The sequence below is a fragment of the Balaenoptera borealis genome (genome assembly GCF_965194805.1).
Source record: "Balaenoptera borealis genome assembly, chromosome: 15".
NCBI classification, from domain to species: Eukaryota; Metazoa; Chordata; class Mammalia; order Artiodactyla; family Balaenopteridae; genus Balaenoptera; species Balaenoptera borealis.
Window position 1 is genome coordinate 82,411,136 of NC_138871.1, and position 21,200 is coordinate 82,432,335.

The 21,200-nt window shown below is 34.1% G+C and overlaps 1 long non-coding RNA gene across 1 annotated transcript; it reads left to right on the forward strand.

Annotated features, from left to right (window-relative positions):
• The first annotated feature begins 1,033 nt into the window (after positions 1–1,033).
• LOC309612048 lies at positions 1,034–15,333 on the forward strand. Its single transcript, XR_014234903.1, has 2 exons — positions 1,034–4,537; positions 4,637–15,333. It is a non-coding gene; the product is annotated as an uncharacterized lncRNA (long non-coding RNA).
• Positions 15,334–21,200: the final 5,867 nt, after the last annotated feature.

The following is a 21,200-nucleotide window of genomic DNA, read 5'->3' on the forward strand; positions in this document are numbered from 1 at the left end:
AAATCATTTCAGTTAGCCATATCTCAATCGTTGCTATGCGGAAATTTTTAACATGACTGGATGATTGTGAAATATATAAATTTACAGCTATAGAAATGTCAAAGACAAGCAAGGCTTCAGGGAGGGCCTTACTTTTGGAGATGCATCTGCCTAGCAAACACAGTCTTATCATGTCATTTCTGGTCAAAAACACTCATTGCTTTCCAATAGCCCTAGGGTAAAATCCATACTTCTTGGCAAGTCACGTAAGTTCCTTCACAAGCAGCTTCCTATCTCCCACTGCAGGTTCATCTTCCCCATTCTCACATCAGCTTCACTCCACAACCTCTGTGAACAACTTGATAAGAACAAGCCAGGGTGTCTTCTCATCTTCCTGATTTTTCAAATGCTGCTTTTGGTTTCAAATCCATGCCCTGATTCATTCCTCCCGTCTGCTGCAGGTCCCACATACAGGCACATTTCATCTAGTTATCTTGCAATTGCTCTTGATTTGTACACACTCTTCTCAGAAATGTACCTTCATTTAAACTGTGTGAGTTTCCCTTTCAATGGGCAATCAATTGAAAGCCTTACAATGGTACGTTCAACAAGAATATTTAAGCAGGTAGATAAATTCCCTTTTCCTACTCTAATGATAATTGTATCAAAATATTTTGATCTTGTTTAATAAATGTTAACAGGCTCTTATTTGTCAGCTCCCTCTCTGTCAGTCATCCTCAAAAACCTCATGCAAAGAGCCTAATATAATTGACTAGGTCACTAAGAAGGCAAGAAGATGCCCCTGATCTCTGTGGAAAAGGGCATGGTTATTCTCAGGGGGGCTTCACAACTCATGTTTTGGAATGGACAACCTCCCAATAGGGCCATTTTCCCCATTTTGTGGTTATTTGATTAGCTTTTTTTTCAAAGGGTAACTTTATCTCATTATTCTAGAAATGCCTTTAACATTTCTCCATTGCCTGACTACAGTAGAACATAAAATTGCGTGTATGTGTGTGTATATTTATACACACACACACACACACACACACACACACACACACTAATGTTTTTCCACCCTTCCATAGGCACAGTGACATATACCAAAAGAGCAGATGTCATGGGGGGAGTCTGCTACAGTGTAAGCAGGAGTTTATCATCTCTAGAGAATTTAAAATGTCAACTTGGATTATATTTGTGTTTAAAATTTACAGAGTGTAACATGCAAGCTGTGAGGCATACTACCTGAACTAAGTGCAAATTTTTACTTCATGTGAAATATCTTATTGAATTTGAATAATATCTTTTAAATATGAAATTATTCTTTTTAAAATGAAGAGCTTGTTTTAAAATGAAAGGAAAGATTAAAAAAGTAGAAACTATTGTTATTCCATTATTGTGGTGGACCATTAAATGTACACCTTCTTTCAAAAAATACATTAATGCAATATAAAAGTTTTATAGTTTCTCTTTTTATTCCCTATAATATGTATTTTATTAATTATTTTACCTTTTTCTGGAATTACTGAAAATAATTTTCTCATATAAAGTAAGGGATTAAAAAGCAATTGACTCCCATGTCTAATATACTAGGTACCTCACAGCATAGACAGATCATTGGAAAACTATCCAAAGGAACTCAGCCAGAAGAGTTTGTTCAAGACCCCATAGCACATTAACTTATTCTTTCATTTATTTATTTCATCACTGAGCACCAAATATATGCCAAGCACTCTGCTGAAGCCTGCAGGTACACAAAGGTAAGTGAGTAATCTCAGAGGGTGTTTAGTGTAATAGCAGAGGTGAGACAGAAAATTCAGTAAATATAATAATAAGCAGGAATCTTTGCTCTGTTTGTTGAGTTATCCCAAATGCCTATTCTAGTAGGCATTAAATAAATATTTTGTATGAATATATGCTATGAAAAAACATACACAGGTACAAAGGAGCATTTGAGGAGAACTGACAGATGTCAGGAGGTGGGGGGGAGGGAGAAAATGTTTCACAGAGGCAGTGATACAAGCTGCCTAATGTTTACAGATCAGTGAAAGTAAATGACTGTCATTTCAGCCACTGGGTTTTGGGGTGATTCTTTATACAACCTTAGTGTGACCATGGCTGAACAATACAGAAGCATAGGGGAGGGTTTGGGATAGGGGAGATTGGGAACTGGGAGATGGTGGGTTAGGACACAACTGCAGTAGACTGGGCAAGAAATAATCAGTTCTGAACTAGGGCGGGAGTAGTGGCAAATGAGAAGAGGGGACTAAACTCAAAAAAGAAGCCCAAACTGTATGATCAGACAACCATTTTAGATGGTTCCAATTTTAGAATTCTATAAAAGTTAAAAAACCCTTTCCTAATAAATAGTACTGACTCCTTCTTAGAATTAGTATATTTGGAGAAAAGCCAATATCTATGGAAAGTTCAATTACTGCATTACCATCTGATCATTATAATTGATCCAGGGACACTGAGTGGGTCCCTGCCTTCCTGGATGTGAACATTAATAAGATATGACTTTATAGCCATTCCCAAGCCAGTTGCTCTGTATACTGCCAAGAGTACAAAAATACCAGACCTCCCAGCACTATAAATATTTTTACATGTCAAAAAATGGAATGAGGCTATTAAAAAAGATATGCAAATATAATCCAAGACAGAGTTTACTTTCCTAGGGGGGAAAGTAAATTACAACCTTTCATAATGAAATTAATGTTTATAAGCACAAGCACTAAAATCAAATTCATAAGCTAACTCCTTTAAGATAGAATACTCCTTACTATTTATCAAAGATTATTTTGTTCCAGTTTTTACATGATTTCCTGGTGATTTGCAATGGATTCTTATTTCCTTATAGCATATATAATTTGCATTAGTCTCTCTAAAAAAATAAAGGACAGTTTTTCAGTTTGGTCAAAATAACAAGAGCAAGATCCTCTGAATTTCTCTGATATTTGTCATTTTCTCTGACCATTTACAGCTGTGTAGAATCATTCTTTTCTATGGCTATTTTATTTTGCACTTTTCTTTGTGCTACAGAATCTCAATTCAATAAGAAAGTTTAGAGTTATATAGTCAAACGAGTGCCAACAGGGTTCAAAGATCCTAAGTGTTTGCAAAGGTAATAATTGGATTTAAGAGTGATGTTCCACAAACCAAAAGCCTAAATACAATTACATATAAACACTTCATAATGGAAGATAGGTATACCTGAACCCGTTTTTTGTTTGAGTTGAACCATACGTACTTTTATTAACTCTGTGTAGTCACTCTAATTATCTCATTCTGAGCATAATCTTAGATTTGCAGCTAGATATTCATTTTAAAAATCTGATAACTAAAAACTAAAAAGCAAGTTTTAGGTAAGACTTAAAAGTAGACTTTATAAGCCACTGTATAAATTTGATCTTTTTAATTTACTAAAAAAAATACCTGTGGTCAAATGATTAAACAAATTATGTAAATGTTTGATATTTAATAGTGAATTTTCTTACTGATTATTGGTTAACACAGAATCTTTCATTTTGATAATATGTATTAAGAATATTCATACACTTCAAACCACCTCTTAAAACCTATCCCGTGAAAGTAATGTGAAGTAACTAACAATGTTTATATACAAATATTTTCATTAAAATATGTAATAATAAAATAGAAAACTTTAAATAAGGAAAAGCAAAATAAAAAAGACTAAATTTAAAGGATTACTATACAAGTATAAATTATAATATATCATCTGAATATGTACCCATTATAATAATGTTTACTTAAAGAGTATTGTAATGTACAAAAAGCCAATTTTATAATATTAAGGGAAAATTACAAAATGCAAGATAATATCTACAGTTACAAAACGTAAAAATGATATCTGCAATTTAAAACAGACTGGAAGTAAAATGTAAACATATTATAAGTAGCTGAATCTGTTTCCCCACATTTTCATATCAAACATCTTCTTAATGATATTATTTCACTATACCTACTTAACATATGTTTGTAAAATTACTTATATACTATTAATTTCTATTGAACTTTTTCTAGGTGCGTGAAAAACGTTTCTCAGAACATGACACAAAGAATGTCATTATTGCAGTTTGATTCCTATAGCTAAATATGTAAAAGTATACAACGTTTGCCTTGATAATTTGAATTTTGCACCAAATTTATTCTCTGATTATATTCCTTATGGGATTTTCTGGCTATATCCATCATCGTTAATTGTTAATACTCAATTTTTTTTAACATCTTTATTGGAGTATAATTGCTTTACAACAGTGTAATACTCAATTTTTTATATATGATCAGTGCTGGAAGTCTCTCCAAAGGAGGGCTGCATTAGATTTTACCTTAGTGCCATTTGCTAGTTAAATCACTGAACCAAAGTCCTTGGGAGAAAATTTAGCGTGTTAAAGATGATACATGATGGTGAAAACTATATGGAATTTTTAATCAAACAGACTTTAAATGTTACCACTTACTAGCCATGTAGTAATACGAGCTGGGTATTATTATTATTTTTAAAATTTTTATTGGAGTATAGTTGATTTACAATGTTGTGTTACTTTCTACTGTACAGCGAAGTGAATTAGTTATACATATATTCACTCTTTTAGATTATTTTCCCATATAGGTCATTACAGAGTATTGAATATAGTTCCCTGTGCTATACAGTAGGTCCTTATTAGTTATCTATTTTAAATATAGTAGTGTGTATATGTGAGTCCCAATCTCCTAGTTTATCTTTCCTTCCTTTTCCACCCTGGTAACCATAAGACTGTTTTCTAAATCTGTGACTCTATTTCTGCTTTGACTCTATTTCTGTTTTGTACAATTTTTTTTTAGATTCCACATATAAGCGATACCATACTGTATTTGTCCTTCTCTGACTGACTTCACTCAGTATGACAATCTCTAGGTACATCCATGTTGCTGCAAATGGCATTATTTCATTCTTTTTTATGGCTGAGTAATATTCCATTGTATATATGTACTACATCTTCTTTATCCATTCCTCCATTGATGAACATTTAGGTTGCTTCCATGTCCTAGCTATTGTAAATAGTGCTGCAATGAACACTGGGGTGCATGTATCTTTTTGAATTATTGTTTTCTCTGGGTATATGCCCAGGAGTGGGATTGCTGGATCATATGGTAGCTCTATTATTATTATCATTATTCGCATTTTACAATTGAAGTTAAGTAACAATGGTACATATCTTACACTTATGAAGGTAAAGTGCTTGTCTAAATTTATGCTAGTGTGCAGTGTGGGCTAGATATAATCCAAGCTTTTGATTTCACAGATGGCAGGTTTACATACCATATGATAATGCCTGTTCACTTTATGTCTCTGAGGCATATGCAAAATCATAAACACAGTTATTTTTTCAGGGACACTGTGAAATAGCTGCAGTAAATAATAACTATTAGTTATGTGTCAACAAATAATAATAAACAATATAGTCATCCACCTTTTAATATTAATTTATCAGTTTGTTTTAGATTCCAGTCCGTATAAGTAAAGACTCATTGTTAACCATTGCTAGAAATTTTTAGTATTTTTGCCTTTTTTTTTAAACCCAGAATCCTGGCCAAACCAAGAAATATTTCTCTCTGTACAACTGAATAGAGTGAATAGTTTTTCCCCCCTAGTTAATGTTTTCATCCAGTTTTAAATTTTTGAATATCCCAAATTGCTGTAGGGTCTTATTCCCAACTCTACGCTCCATGTAGGCTCAAGATTTTATCTCCTTTTCCCATGTGACTATAATGCCCCAACTCCTCTGTTACAAACCACCAAACCCCTCAAAATAGCCACTGACTGCAAGGTCTGATTTATACATCATGGTCTGATTTTTTGTTCTCTTTTCACTTGTGAAAGGAAAATAATTCTTCACCTGCACACCAATGCTCACATACATATATTTTATCTTTTTCACACATATACATACAAACACACGGTAGTGTGGGTTGGAACATAGAACTTTTCTGATACTTTGATAACAAAGTTCAATGTCAAATTGTAGGGAATTTTACAAATTGATATTTGTTGCTAGATTAGCATAAAGTACAGATTAAAACCTATAAATAAGAATATTTTATTCTGGGTTCATGCATAGACATCCTAATGTTCAACCAACCTTCCTGAATTGATTTTAGAGATTTCTTCAAGTAGTTATTTCCTTCCACTTTTTCACTGATGCCGGGTCTCTTTATTACAACAAAGTTCGTTACTGCTCAAGGAAAAGCACACTTTTTATGGAACAGATTTTTAATTACTTTGTGATAAGAAACCCAATGATGCATATAATTACATAATTCCCTGACACACACACACACACATACACTGCTTCATGGTCTACGAAACAGTATCACATTTATTATCTCATTTCAGTATTAGAACGACACTAAGGAATAATCAGGATAAAGGTTGGACCTCACTTTGAAGATGGGAAAATACACAAAAAGGGAGTGAGAAGTTACTAGTGTGAATTAGTGGTTCAATCAGGACATGTATCCAATTATTCAGATATTTTTTAATTATATACATTTTTCTTTAAGTGACTAGCAGAACTTTCCCTGATAGGAGATGTAATAATGAAACTATAAAATGGGACGCTAAGCAGCCACTTACGTATGCTTTTGACCCATGGTGGTCTAAAGAGATGATCAGTTATTAATTCATTCATTCAATAATTTAAATGTTTAATTATGTATTGAGTTTCTACAATGTGACAATAATTAGGTGAGAAACTATATGTTTTACTCTCATTTAAATATTTAGATGCTTTAGTCTCCAGATACATAATGTACTAACAGATGTACTTTGATCAGTTCTGTTTCTGCATTGTAGAGAAAGTTAATGACACAAGTAGCAATCAAGGATAATCATTGTTACTTGGTGCTACAGATGAATCATACCTCGTCCCCATGGAATAACACAGATGTATGATTACATATTTAACTCCTGTCCAAGATGCAACTCCCAGGAAGGCTTTCTCTACCTCTTCAGCGTCACCCTGACCTTATTCTTCCAATCACTGTCAGGATACAGATTGAAATAAATGTAATAATGGAGACAGTATTTGAAATTGGGATAATCTAAGATAGCAAGTAGCTATATTTAGTGCTCACTCCATTTTATGCTATTAAATGTATGTCTTTATATAAATTCATTTGTGAATATAACTTCCTCATTTGTTTACTATAAGGACAAATTCCAGATCTGAATACTACCATACCCAGGACAAGTTTTGAAAATTTGGTTTTCCATAAACGTAGTTGCTTTTTGTTTGTTTACCCCAAGTAGATGATCAGGCTTATATGAGAGGTTTTTCTTTTGCCATAAATATATTTCACTAGGTGAATAGTATATAATGCCTCAATATAAAATTCTAATATAATAATTGGTTTTGAGGAATAATCTGTCCAAACCTTCACAATATAAAGTTGCTATTAGTGGCTTGTAGAAGTGTGATGTATTTCAGTTTTTTATAATGAATATAGATGGATGGAAGGCAAGGTTAAATGACCACCACGGTGCGGCAGGTTAATAAAAAAATACTTCATTAGTGCACTTAACACTCCAGCCAAATTTTTATTTAAGAAATGAAGACATTCTTGTAGTTCTAATATAAAATCTGAAAATTCGAGTATGGTACCTTGAAGTCATACACATATAGATTTGTTTCCCATTTCTACCATTTGCACAATTCGGCTTCTCTGAGTTTGCATTTATTCACTGTGTGATGATGATAGAAAGCAACCACCTTAGGGTTGCTTTGGTGATTAAGTAATATGTATGTACATATATATATATGTATATATACACACATAGTTATACGTATATATTTATATATAGTTATATATTTATGGTTATATATATAATATATATGTAGTTATATATTTATATACAATAGCTTATCAAAGTACATGAGAAACACAGGTACTCGTCAAATATTAACCAGTTATTACATTTTCAAAGGTTTCTACTCCCTTTAAGTACTCTTTAAGGCCATACATGTAAAATAGACATAATAATAGTAGTTTCTTAGCCTGGCAGTGAGGTTCAGGATATTTGTGCTGCTTTACCATGAATCCAGTAAGTCAAAGAGTGTTTACAGGCTTTAGAAACATCATCCCTTAGTTAAGAAAAATATCCATCTGTGACATTATCCTTTACAACATTAAGACCAATTAAAACAGAAAATATTACCTGCTTATAATCAAAGTAGAACAATTTGAAAGTTGTGAATTTAGTTTAATTAGAAATTTAGCTGAAATAATAGGATTGCTACCATTAAATGTATCAAGAGATCATTTAACAAAATTGGTAAGACAAAGTAAAAATAGAAAATAAGAGACTCAGCTTTCTCCCCAAGTAGTATTTAAGATCATTTATTTCAGATCAGACACAAGGAAAAGGCCACTTACTAAATATGAACAGTAATTTTCATGTTCCTTATCAAATAGATTATTATAATTTTTGTTGCAGAGAATTTAATGTATTGCATGAGAAGTCAGATAGAAGTTCTTCCTGTTATCTGCTGTTTCCTAACATTTTCTCATGACCCTGTGTAAGGAGAGTCTCTAAGGAGAATATTATCAGTTCTTTACATTTGACTATAATCAAACAACATTTCTACGAGCAAGAACTTTCCCCCACCCCAAATCACCATCATACACCAGTTTTCAGCCCTAAATTCAGTGCATTGAACTTTGTGGCAAATGGCAGGCACGGTGCACCCTAATAAAATGTGGATTCTCAGGCTGAGCCTTTGCATCGTAAGGACAATGCATCTTATTAAGCCTCAACATGCCTGCTTGGTGATTCTCTCCCAGTTGCCAGAAAAGATGGATGAGATGCACATTATGTTCATTCAGCAAACCAACATTTATTAACATGAAGTAGAAACCAATAGAGATTTCATCAGTCTGGAGGAAAAGGAAAAAATTAAATAAATAAACATAATAAACTATAAACTATGAAGGAAAACTACCAGGGATATATATACACACACTCAAACACTTCAAAAAACAAATTGGAAATGTCCAATCAGTAAATTTCAATATTTTAAATTTGTATTTTATAATGTTATGTATGTAAATTGGATTCACTGACTATTTCTAAGCAAATTAAAGTATTGTTACTGAAAGTGGGCCTCTTGCTGCCCACTACTCAAAAGCCAATAAAGAGGCAACGGTTGGTGAAAAGGAAAGTTTCCTTTATTTCAGAGGCCAGTAATGGGAGGAGGGGAGGAGGGCGGACTCCTGTCCAAAGGTCGACTCCCCCCCAAACCTCCCCCACCCCCGCTCACAGTCAGTGGGCAAGAGCTTTTATAGATGGAGGGAGGGGCTACATGAACAAACAGCACAGCCAGCTCGGACCATCATCTTGAAATTAGTCGTGCGGTGGTCTGATCAGCGTCATCTTGATTGTTTAAAGAACAATTAGTCTTTAGTTCCGGGGTTGGTTTGTTCCCATTCCTTTGAGGCCAGTTCACAGAATTGTGGCAGCTTATGTCATGGCTACAGTCTGGTCATCATGTAGTTAGTTAACTTCTTCCACCTGGTGAGGGTTTCAGTATCTATAAGACAGCTCAGTGGATACGGCTCAGAATATTATGTATAGCCCTTGAGGTGGAAGTAAAGGTCCTTGACGTTGCTTAATGACTATTATTATGTGGTCTCCTTGGACTGTTTTCCTTTGTTTCTGCAATTTTTCACTTCTCTGATTAACTTATTATGTGGCTAAAGTTTTTCTACAGAAAAAAGGCAGGCTGAGGACATGGGGGCAAGGATCATAGGGTCCTGCTCCATTTCAGCATGAAATATATATATAATTCTACTCAGTTGGGGAATTAAATATATCAGTATTTCACGATATGGTGAAACCAGCTCCAAAATTTTCAGGTGCTCAGCACTCTCACTAACTTTAAGAATAATTTTTAGACAAGAGGAATTTCTAACTCTTACAATCCCCACAAGCGTCTTCATTTTAGAAATGTAACTATTGTTTGCTTTTATTTCCATTACAACTGGTAACTAACCTCTTATCTAATGAATTTGTATATGGCTTTTAGATATGTGTTAAACAGGGAAACATTTAAAGAAAGATGATTCAGATGCATCTACTAGTATAGACCTTCATAAAAAGTCAGTCCTTTCTCGGGCCTGGGTGGAGTTTTTCACATAAAAGTGTTTGGGTTCTGTATTTAGTGATTTTAATTGCTATGGAAATCAGATGTCTGTCCCAGATAGGTTTCTCTCAATCCTGCTGAGATTTTGCTGCAAAGGCAGAGAGCTGTTAAGGGTCACTAAGTTTCTTGTACATACTCAGCTTTTCTTGACATTTGATGAGAAGAAATGAAAAGTTTGCTGATTCCTAGGTTTCAGGATCTTTGTCAATCCTCTGCCATCCAGTAGAAGAAGAAATAAAGAATAATTCTAGAAAAAGTCAGTTTGGGCTTTTTTTTAATTTATGAAGTTTATATTTTTTGAAATAGTCCAAATAATGAATACATCATATTTTAATTAGAAAATAAGAAAAAATATTACAAAGCAAGCAAATAAAAAAAGCACTATGAAGCAAAACTTCATAATGTTTTGACACTTTCATATCCAAGGTGTTTTTAGCATGAAATATGTAATTATCTCATAGAAATCAATCTATACACGCACTTTCATCTTTTTTTTAACTTTACATAAAATCATGAGTGTTTCCTATGTATTCAAAAGTTCATTTTAGTTGTTTTTTTTTAACATCTTTATTGGAGTATAATTGCTTTACAATGGTGTGTTAGTTTCTGCTTTATAACAAAGTGAATCAGTTATACATATACATATGTTCCCATATCTCTTCCCTCTTGCATCTCCCTCCCTCCCACCCTCCCTATTCATTTTAGTTTTTAATGTTTGTGTGCTTGTGCCATCATTTATTAATTTCTTTATATCTGGGTGTTTGTAATTATCACTGTGTGGTAATTATTGCTAGCTTTTTGTTGTTATCACAAACTCTAAGGCGGTCTCCATAAACACCGTCTCCTGGTGTTCACAACTTTCAATATTCCCTCCTCTTAGTGTGGGCAGGACCTGTATGTGACTCGCTTCTAACTAATAGCATACAGCCTCGAAAACAGCATGTGATTATGCTACATAAGATTGTAATATTTACCTTGCTAGAAAATTCTGTGGCTGCCTCGGAAGCAGCAAGCTGCCATACTAGGAGTTGCCCTACAGAGAGGGCCACATGGCAAGGAACTGAGGTACCTCTGGCTGACAACCAGCAGGAAATCAGGGCTCACAGACTGGCAGCCTGCAAAGAGCTGAATGCTCCCAAATGTGTGAGCTTAGAGGCAGATCTTCCCCAGTTGAGCCTCAGAGGAGAGCCCAGCCCTGGCCTAAACCTCAGCTGCAGCTTTACAAGAGGCCTTGCTAAGTCATCTGTAGACTCCTGAACCATAGAAGCTGTGAGACAATAAATGCATGCTAAGTTTTTGATAGTATTGCTATGCCACAGTAGAAAACTTGTAAAAATGTTATAAATAATGTGGAGATGAACCACATTATACAAAAATCACTGTTCTGCTCTAAGTATATTTCTGAGGACATACTTTTAGAATAGATTATTAATTGCCTAAAAGATATTAAACATTTTAATAGTCCTGACTTTAAAAACATATCTACCATACTATCCCCAAAGAAAAAACTTTCTATTGTAAAAGTAATTTTACCCTGGAAAATTTAGGAAATATGATTATATCAGCAAATTTCATAAGAAAAACATGAATAATCTTAAATGTCCATTGTTACTGTATGCCAGACACTGTTCTAAGCACTTTACATGCCTTAACTTACATTGGATTTGCTCACAATCATGTGAGAACTATACTATTATCATACCCAATTTACAGATGAGAAATTTGAGGTGAAAGGGGGGGTTTGCTAACTTGTCTAGCATAACAAAATCCTAAAATGTTGAGCTGGGATTCTGAGCCAGGTAAGTAGTCTCTAAAAGATGTCCTCTTAAATACTTTGCTCAAATGCTTGCTAAGTAAATGGACAATGTATACTTACAAAATGCTCTAAATATGTTAAAATATGGAAAATATCACCAAGATAACCCTTCAGAATCACTTATTACTACTGGATCTTGTTGAAGTTCTATTGAGCTAGGGCATTTATTGACTGTGCCTCACCGTTTGTTCATTTATTCATGTGGCCAATATGAATGGATCATCTGCTAAGTCCTGGGCATGATAGTAATAAACAAATATGGGTTCAGAGCATGCTTCTAGCATGGAAGGATGGATATGATAAACTAAATTCCACAACTGTGAAGTGCTCTGAAACAAAACACATGGCTATTTAAGAGGATATAATGAGATCTGGGGAGTAAGGTCAGGCTTCTTTGAGGAAGGAGTGACATCTGAAGGATGAATAGTAATTAATTACATAGAAAAAAAGAGGTTGACATTCCACACAGAGAGGACACCGTGTGTACTGGCCCTATCCATAAGGAACACGGTTATTTCATAACCTTGAAAGATGACCCATGTTGTTAAACAATACAAAGGGAGACAGAGAGTGGCATAAAATATAGCTGGTGAGATATGCAAGTGTAGAGCATGAAAAGCTATATAGATCTACGAAATATTTTTGTCTCTATCATAAAAGCAATAGACAATAATTGAATAGATTTAAACAAGGAGGCCTCATGTTCATATTTGCATTTAACATAAGACACTTCAGGATAACTCAGCTTACAGAATTGACAGGGCACATGATATGGACCTATCCTAATAAACTGCTCAATCAGAAAAAAAGGTTGGACAAAATTCAAACTCTATCTGCTTGTGGGCTGAAGAGCTAATAACAGTGTTAAGAATTACTGGGATAAAATTCTGCAAGGACAGTCCCAGGGTGTGTCTTAATCTGCTCAGGCAGCTGTAACAAAGTACCATCGACTGCAAGGCTTATAATAACAAATTCATTTCTTATGGTTCTGGAGACTGGAAGTATGAGATCAGGCTGCCAGCAGAGTCAAGTTCTGGTGAGAACCTGCTTTTTGGTTCATAGACAGCCATCTATTCCCTGTGTCCTTACAGGATAGAAGGAATGAGGGAGCTCAATGGAGTCCCTTGTATAAGGGCACTAATCCCATTCATGAAGGCTTTACCCTCATGACCTAATCACCTCCCAAAGGCACACCTCCTAATACCATCATATTGGAGGTTAGGATTGCAATGAATGAATTTTGGGGGAAGAAATATATTCAGTTTACAGCAGGGTGGAATCAAGTATGGGGATCTGCTTTTATCTCTGAGGCCAAGTCTAGCATGGGAACCTAAGAGTTTAGAGGCTAAGGCTTGTTAAAGCCTCTCCAGGTTAAGGGCTAAGGGATCAGGGTTCAGCTTCCCCTAAAGTTTAGGAAATAGCCCTACAGAGCCTTCTTCCCATGAGAGTGAAACAGCCAAGGTTTCTTTACAAAAGGAATAATGAACCAGAAGTGGAAACATGCACAGACTTCTATGCAACTTTAAACTACCTATCTCTGAAACTGGATTAAGAAGATCCTTGAATATTAATGTCAGGCACCTGGCAACAGCATATGCAATTCCTCATTAGAATGTTATCCTAGCCTTCAAGTTACTTCTACGAAAGTTTTGCAAATTCAGTGCCTGACACATTAAAAAAAAAAAAAAAAAGACATTATATGAGAAGAACACATGGCTAAAAACCAACAGAAACAGTAGACAACTCCAGATGTTTAGGTTGTCAGAACCAGCTTTTAAGATAACTATAATTACTATGTTCAAAAGAATTTTTAAAATCTGACTGTGGTGGTGCAGAAGGTATTAGATTAACTCTCCCATGATTAACAACTCTGAATCTGGACAGGGCACAGTAGAAAATGCATGGCTTGTTCTTAAAGGAACGTACAAGATAAATTCAACACGCACCCGAGATTTCTGCCTGGATGCATGTTCCAAACCATGGCACAGGGAGGGAGAGCCAGAACACAAAGCAGGCATCTTCTGGGTCAGAGCCATAGAGCTCAGCATTTGTGGCTACTGAGCTGGAGGGAATTTGTGGAGGCAAAGTTGAGCAGAGGAGGGAACTGAGAATCTTCAAAACTTTGCCTAGGAATTCCTTAGAGTCTTTGAACAAATACTAAGCAGTGCAAGGCCCGCCATGGTGATGTATATTTTATTGTTATCATATCTTAAATGAGAAATATGAAGAAAACCCCTGTACTTTAAGCAAAAGGCAAGGTGCAATGAATTAATGCCCACCACAAACCCTGTTTTAACATCTTTATTGAAGTCTAATGCATAAGTAGATTACAGCATTCATTCTGCAAATTCCATGAAAAAGCCTACAATTTCTGCTCCAAATTCCTAAAGCCAGTATTATCCGGTGAATATGACTGAAAAACAAGAACTGAGTTCAGAAGGTTGCAGCATGTTCAATTTACAGAAACTATTTGAGCTTTCTGGATATTTAAGTTCATTCACCATCCCCTAGGGGTAAGCTACATATCATGAAATTTCCTGTTACTCTCAGGACTAACTGTTAATGGCTTCCCGTAACTTATAGATACAATTTCTTAGATTTCTACTCTCCTTTGGATCTGACCCTAACCTCCTATTCAGGCCTCAGTCTCTGATGCCCTGTACCTCACACCTGATAACATTGTTGCAAAATAATTAATTCTTATATATGACTGGCCTTGCATACCTTAAATTCGAAGTGCCCTTTCTCCCCTTGCCTTCCTACAAAACGAAAAAATTACTTATCCTTCAAAGCTCATTTTGTGATAATTTCTCCAAGGTTTTTAGCTAGAATCTCCATAATATTCTATGAAATTCCTCTTCCTAAAATTACCCTCATAACATTTAAAAAAATTTCCCCATCCTTGAAATGAATAAGAAGTTTAAGGACTTTCAAAACTCATATATATATATATATATATATATATACACGCACACGTGTATATATATACATATATATACACACATATACATATATCCTTTGAAAATTGCATTTTAATCTATCTCACAACTCATTTGAGATCTGATATTTATCATATCTTGGCATCTCAGTCAAAACTCTCCACTTAACATTCTGTCACAGTAATTATCTCAGAAAAATCAATTGTCCTGCATGCCTGTCTTTCCCACTAGACCATAGTCTGGGACTATGTCTTAATCACCTTTTTCATTTTATACAGATTATCACTCACATACCACTGTCCCAGAAAGCCCTTTCTGAGTCATTTGCCATTCTATCCTTTTCAATACTAGATAGAGATGAAAATAGTATCTCATTGTGGACTATACAAATCATAAAGCAGAGCTATTTTCTTTTTGTTCCTTTTGGTATTTCTAACCTCTCTTAGTTCCTAGCATAAATTACTAAATCAATAAATATGTGTTGAAAGAAAGAAGATATAATTAGATGAATGGTTATATAAACAGAAAATAAGATGAAAGGATATATACATAATTTTTGGTTAATATTTAATAAATATTTGTTGAATGAATATTTTAGAATGCCCTGAGCTGCCTGCCTTTATAAGCAACAGTGTAAGAAAATGTATTATTAGAAAACAAAGAGACAGGTAAAATTTTAAGCAGAAAAAATTAAATTTTCCAGCCTGCAATACTCTTTATTGAAACACTTCTGACCCTTACTAGTATCATAAAAATTGATTTATTTTACCAAAGTTTTACTACATACCCAATAATGTATGCTTCTCTGTTTTTCACACAACAGGATTACAAGGTAGGTGTTTAAAATGTCTTGATGGATACTAATAGTTATAATAAATATAGATAACTTTATTGATTAGTTAGCTGTATGTCAGGCTCTCTTCTCATTTTATCTTCATAGCCATCTGATGAACTAGATACAGTGTCACATTTTACAGGTGCATAAACTGGAGCGCAAAGAAATTATACAACTTGATTAAATTCTAAAGATAGCAAATTCCCATTTCATATCCCAATTTTCTCTCCTAACTACAAAGTCTCTATTCTTTCTACTAAAATAAGTTGTATTTCAACCTATTATAGTAGAATAGTTGAAGTTGTACATTTGTGGGAAAAAAACGTTCCTCTAAACTTCTGAGGCTACTGCATATTCTTTCCATGCTATTTGACAAATGATTTTACTTGAAAAGCCTGAGACAATGTGACTTGGTTAACTTGTATAGTGCTTACTCATTTCATTTGAAGTTGCCACTTAATAAACATGCCCATTAGAAGTATCAAGAAACTTATCAAAATCATAATATAGTCAAGCATAGAAGCTTCCCATTTCACTCATAACCTTGCCATGTTCCCTGTATTCGAGCAAAGGACAGTTCCATTGATTAAAGAAAATGTGAACGTAAGAATAAGAAGCAGTGTAATACAAACAAGTGCATGACAAATTTAATCTTAAATATGTGGGAGTAGAGAGAAAGTATACAAGTTAATAAAAGTTATATAGGTTGTAAAAATAAGTTATAAAAATACTTCTCTCATCTCTCGAATTGTTGCAATGTGGGAATACTGTGTAACAGATATGAATAAAATATTCTTTTGTAAACACTCCTGAAAGGTTTTTATTCTTTAGTCTCTATCATTATGCTGTATAGCAGGAAATAATGGGAAGAAAATATACTGCCTATTTAAATAAGTTTCTTTACATTTTAAATATGATAATATCATGAATAATATTCTCTCTACTGTACTAGTCTGAGTGAAACAAGGCCTTTTCATTTCCTGGCTTATTCCTAATCAAAAGTCAAAATAACAGCTTTTAAAAAAATTATTTCGTACATCAACAGAAAAGTTCTGACACAACTCTTGCCCCCACCATAGACAGACTTTTTATATTAAGGTGCTTTATGCATCCATAATATTATATTTTTATAATAAAATGTATTATTTATGTATTCATGTATTCAATAAGTATGAATTTAGTTCCTACTATGCACCAGGAACTCATCTAAGTGCTGATAATTCATTGATTCATAAAATAAATCAAATCTCAACACTTGAGGGATTCTCGTTCTGGTTGGAGAAAAGAGAAAATAAATACACAAATGAACATAAAAGGAAGCATTGATAAATGCAGTAAAAATAGTGAAGATAGAAGTGGTATTGCTACAGAAAGCGGCAGGTATGGGTTCTTTTAATTTCTATATGTGTATAGACATGCACACATATATATGTGCATATATATGTATATAATACATACACACATACACATATACATATACATACACATAAATTGTCCCCTAAATGTTTTCATGCTAAAATCCAGCAGAAGTTTTGAAGAAGATGAAGAGTGAGTGTGGAGTCCCTGTGATGGGAGCAAATTTATGTGTTCAAGAGACAGAAAGTAATCCAGTGTGGCTTGATCTTAGTGAATGGGTGGATAAAAGGAACAGAATTAGGTGATCAGAGAGGACTTTATAAACCATGATAAAAAGATTTTAATTCACTGTATTTTACAAAGAGGGCTTTAAGGAAGGAAATGACATTATCTGATTAATTTTGTTGGCTTGAACTAAGTCTATAGCAATGAAAATGGTAAAATGGCAAAAAGAAATACATATTTTGGAGACAGAGGCTTCAGTGTTTATTGATGGATTGACTGTGAGGGTTAAAGAAAGAAAGAAATCAAGGATGACTCTTAGGTTTTTGGCCTTAATATCTGTGTGGATGGTGGTTCAATTGACTGCAGGCCAAAGAATCAATAGCTTTGTTATGGTCAGAATAATCCTGAGAGGGCTAAGAGATGAGATGTCAAGTAGAGAGTTGAATATAATAGGGAAGAGAGAAAAGTCTGGGCTCTGGAGTACACTTGAGCCATCAGTATATAAATAGTACTTAAAGTAAGTGAGCTGCTTAAGATCATTTAGGAGAAAGAGTGTAAAAAGAAAATAAAAAGGAGGCGACTAAGTGCATAGCTCTAGAGCACTCCAACATTTACAGACCCGGGAGGAAGATTTCCTCTTCTGCCCATGAAGGAGTAACTGTTACAGCAATTGCCACCCACCTCACTTAACTAGAAAACTGTACAAAATATACAAAACAACTATTTTCAGACATTGCATAATAGATATTGTCTAATTGCAAGAATGTGATCCCTAAGAAAAGAGAAACCAGTGACCTGAACCCTAAAATTTCCCTAGCTTACAACCTAGAGGAAGTTTCCAGCCTCCTGAATAGGGAGGGCCACTCAAACAGAGCCCAGGAGTCCTGCTAAATTGAGGAGACAGAGATTGGATTTCAGGGAGACAGACAGCTAGAATTTGTGGAGCTGAGTACTGGAGAATGTTTCCAAAAGAGGACTCTAGAAGTCCTGGGAAGGGTCTCCTGGGTGAATGTCATGATCTGCATATGCATGAAGTGAAACTCCCTGAAGGTGGAGAAAGAACTGCCAGAATGTTAGTGAGCCACAAATTCCTAGAGCTCACAGTGGGCTGTAAATATTCATGTTCCCACCAACCAGCAGGGAAGACTTTGCCATCCACAGACATGGGAAGGCATCTCATCAGCCGTTGTCCTACCAAATCTTAAAAGAAAATCTGAAAATGATCCAACTAATTACAAATTACTTAACTACATGACAGGTAAAGCCTTACACTATTTAAAGGAATAAACAAAATCCAGCACCCAGCAACAAAAAGTCACAATGTTTGGCATCCCATCAAAAATTACCAGCCATGCAAAGAGGTAGGGGAATATAATACACAACCCAAAAATACTGATCAATAGAAATAGATTCAGAAATGACAGAAATAATAAAATTAAACCACAAAACACCTGTTATAAATGAAGTGCCACATCAAGAAAGTGGAGAAAACATGAACATAATGAGAAAAGAACTGGACAGTATACAAAGATTGAAATTTAACTTATAGAGAAGAAAAATGCAATAGCTGAAATTCAAAATATCCCAAATGGCATTAATGTTGAATTAGACTCTGAGGAAGAAATATTAGTGAACTTGAAAACATTACTGTAGAGCCATTCAAAATAAGGTACAAAAATAAAGGGTAAAACACTGAAAAACAAAATAAGAGGACATAGAATACCTATGAGAAAATATAAAGTAATACGATATACATAAAATTGGAGTCTCAAACAATAGAAGCAGAAAATTATTTGAAGAAATAATGGACAGATTTTTTCCAAATGTGATGAAAAATAAACCCCCAAGTTCTAAGAAACTAAACTCTAAGAGAAGATATTTTTTAAAAATCACAACAAAGTTCACAATAATAAAATTTCTGAAAACTAGTGATTATATTATATATACATATATAATATATATGTATATATATTCCACAGAATAATATATATATAATAAAATATAAATATATTTATAAATAAATATAAATATATTTATATTTTATTATATATATAATAAAATATATTCCACAGAATAAAAGATATGTTAAGTACAAAGGAATAAATATAAGGCTTTTTCAGAATTCTTTCAGCAGACTATTTTCATAAACAAGCAAGCCATAAGAAAATGGAGAGATACCTTTAAATACTTAAAAATAAAAACTTTCAAACTACATTCTTAGAGAAAATGTCTTCCCAAATTGAAGGAACAAATTAAATTTTTTCAGACCAATAAAAGTTAAGATAATTAATTGCCAATAGATTTCATCTACAATGAAAGTTAAAAAGGAAATTCTTTAAAAAAGAGAAAAAATTATGCCAAAGGGAAATGTGAAAATACACCAACCAAAATGAAGATTATCAGCAATGGTAAATAAATGAGTAAATGTCAAGGTGTTATTTTTCATTTTGAAGTTCTATAAAAGATAAGTGATCCTTTTAAACAAAAATTAGAAAAATGAATTGACTGTTTTTAACACTTAACAAGATGGGGTCAAAATTGAAGGATACTTTTGTAAGGTTTCAATATAGGACATGAGCTATATAATATTATTCAAAAACAGATTTTCCAATTGTACATAAGTTAAATATGTATATTGGAAAGATGTAATAGGAAAGAAGGAGCCTGCAAAAGATAAAATAAAGGACAAGACAATAAATATAAAGAAGGAAGCATACAAAAAAGTATAGGACCAAAGAAACCTTAGAGGGCTTCCCTGGTGGCGCAGTGGTTAAGAACCCGCCTGCCAATGCAGGGGACATGGGTTCGAGCTCTGGTCTGGGAAGATCCCACATGCTGCAGAGCAACTAAGCCCACGCGCCACAGCTACTGAGCTCGTGTGGCACAACTACTGAAGCCCGCATGCCTAGAGCCCATGCTCCGCAACAAGAGAAGCCACCGCAATGAGAAGCCCGCGCACCGCAACGAAGAGTAACCCACGCTCACTGCAACTAGAGAAAGCCCTGCATGGAGCAACGAAGACCCAACGCAGCCAAAAATAAATAAATAAATAAATAAAATTTTTAAGAAAAGAAAAAAGAAACCTTAGAAATTAAGGAAAAAGAGAATGGTCATTTATGTCAAATGTTGCTGATAACCTCTTTAACTCATTGATTAAAAAAGAAACTTATGGCTTATGATGTGACAGTCATCTCAATACAAATTGAAAAAAAAAAAACCCAGAAAATATCCTACCTTCAAGGATGTTTTATTTTATTGTAATGATGAGTAAATAGTTTGAGCAACATAACAATAGAGAATTAACCATTATGCTTTAGCATGCTGTATATAATTGGTAACTTAATCAGAGCTGCTTTTGTGGAGTGATGAGATTTGAAGGCTGATTAGACTATGTGGTAAATTAAGTTGGTTGAGGAAAAATATTCCAGACATCTAAGCACAGTTCCCTTTCTGTGTCTCTGATCAGAATTGCAGCAAATGTCAGAGTAAAATCCAACATTTGCATGAGAAATGGAAAAAACAATTTGCTTGAGCTAAATGAGATTTATATGCTAGAGCTGGTGGGAAGCTTAGCCCCACCCCAGCTAGGATGAAGGCACAGTAAAAGTAAACATCTTTCAAGAAAAAATTTCTGGGAAGATAACAGAAGTAAACAGCAAGAGTTCGAGGTCAAGCAAGGGAGTGTTTTAGTTTCGTTAATACTGTTTGGTTTTGTGTCTTATAGAAGATATTAAGCTTTTTTTCCCTTAAATTTATAATAAATCTAGATGCAGGGAGGTTTATAATGCAGGAAAACACAATAGACTTTTGGAGGGGATAGGGTTTCTATAGTGCAAATGGAAGGTTTG